We start from the raw sequence: 2,087 nt of genomic DNA on the forward strand, positions 1-2,087 counted from the left end.
GCACTAACGTGATAGTGAGCTGCTGTAACAAAAGAGTTTCCCCTCGGGGATCAATAAAGTATTTCTGATTCTGATTCTGTCACAGTCTGTCATGTTCTCTCCAGCCACTCCCCTTCACTCCACACTCCCTCACCTGAGTACTAATGCCAATCACCTGTGACTCATTACACACCTGCACCTTATCTGCACTCCACTCCCCTATAAAGCACTACTCCTCACCACAGTCATGGTCTGGCCTCGTTTGAAGCAAGGACAGATCTTGGTCTCCTGCATTCTCTACATAACAGACTCCTCAACGAACGTCTCACCTGACAGTATCCCGATCCTTGTTCCCTGCTCCTGTGTTCTCCAGCCTCCAGAGTGCGTCTCTTTAGCTCCCGGTTCCGTGTGTCTCCAGTCTCCCGAGTGTGTCACTCCAGCTCCAGGTCTCGTGTATCGCCAGTCTCCTGCGTGGGTCGCTCCAGTTCCCGGTCCCGGGCTACTTGGCTTTCCTGTGTGCAACGCAGTTCCCTCCGTACTACTCTACACTCCGTAAAGGGACGGTATCACTTTCCCCTTCTCCTATTCATACTCCTGAAGTATCAATAATCCATATCTGTATCATCACTGTGTCTCTGGCCTGTTCTGTCTGTAACAGATTCTGATTATGGATGGATTTACAATGAAGAAAAATGCTATTTTGTGTTCTTTTCTGCACCACTAACTTATGTTGAGCAGCTCCTCTAAACTTTTAGGGCACAAACATGATCTATGCAACACGTGAACGCAAATGACAACGCATGCCCCAGCTGGCACAAACATGCAACCCTGATGAACATACTCAATGTGCATGTGAAACAAATGTCAATCCTCAAGGGGGTGAAACAGAGCTAATCAGAGCGTTTCCATGACCACCATATATACGTTTTCAATTGCATTTCTGTCCGCATGAAGCGGTGACGAAGTGTCATAAACATGCCTATCCATACACCTCTTTTTAATACATCTATGATACGGACATATTCACCTAGAGCTTCATTAAATTGGTCAGCCATAGTTGTTTTGAGCAGAACTGAATCCAAACAAAAGGTTGCAGCTTTCTCTTGTTGTTTCATGGCTATAGCACCCCTAGCTGCAATGTTCAGACTGCAGCTTGCACTTGTGTTAACATTTTGAGGTGACACACTCCAGAACGCAACAAAGCGTGGAATCGATCTTGCGTAGCTCGACGCTCTTGCTTCACTTACTTGCATGGACGATGTTTGTGTCTTTAGCTGAGCTGAAGGCACGTAGTCACGTTAGGTAGAAAATCATATATATGCTTATCCTTCACAACAGAATAATGCATCCGATTAGCACTTGAACAGAAACTTATCAGAGACCATTTAAAAGGTAAAAGTGGGGGGGGAAGCACGCCCTTTCCTGCACTAATGATGCAATGTTAATAAAATTGTTTTGGGCAACATAGTACATTTAAATGCAAACATTTGGATATTTTATTGTGACAGGTTTTTATACAAATTACAGTACATTTGGTGATGTGGGAAGTTTGTGCTAATCTATTGTAACATTAAGTTTTATGCAAATGTTTGTGATATAGGAGTTGGCAATGCATCAATATGATGTAGAGTTTTCATACTACCACATGGGCAGTTATCCTAATTTGTGACATAGGCAGTTTTCTGCAAATTATAGTTACATGGGTAGTTTGTATGCCCATTTTGGGAGACAAAGGGTGTAGTTATTATGCAAATATGTGGTGATATGTAGATTCTTGGTGTTCTTTCTGTGGTGACATTGCAAGATTTTATGTAAAGTTCTAGTGATATAGGTTGAAGTTATCATGCAAAAATTGTGGTGATGAAGGGAGTTTGTATGCTAATATATGGCAGTTTTCCTTAAAAAAAAACTGAAACTGTATTCTGTAAATTTATGGTGACATGAGCAGTTTTTATGAAAATGGATGTGACATAGGTAGTTTCTACTGTATGTATAACTCTAGTGATGTGGTAAGATTTTATAAAAAACTTTAGAAAAATATTGTCACGCACTAACAGGCAGAGGACACCGAGATGGATGGGAAATGTCTTTATTGATAATGACAGCCA

The sequence above is a fragment of the Siniperca chuatsi genome, linkage group LG20, assembly GCF_020085105.1.
Source record: "Siniperca chuatsi isolate FFG_IHB_CAS linkage group LG20, ASM2008510v1, whole genome shotgun sequence".
Lineage (NCBI taxonomy): Eukaryota > Metazoa > Chordata > Actinopteri > Centrarchiformes > Sinipercidae > Siniperca > Siniperca chuatsi.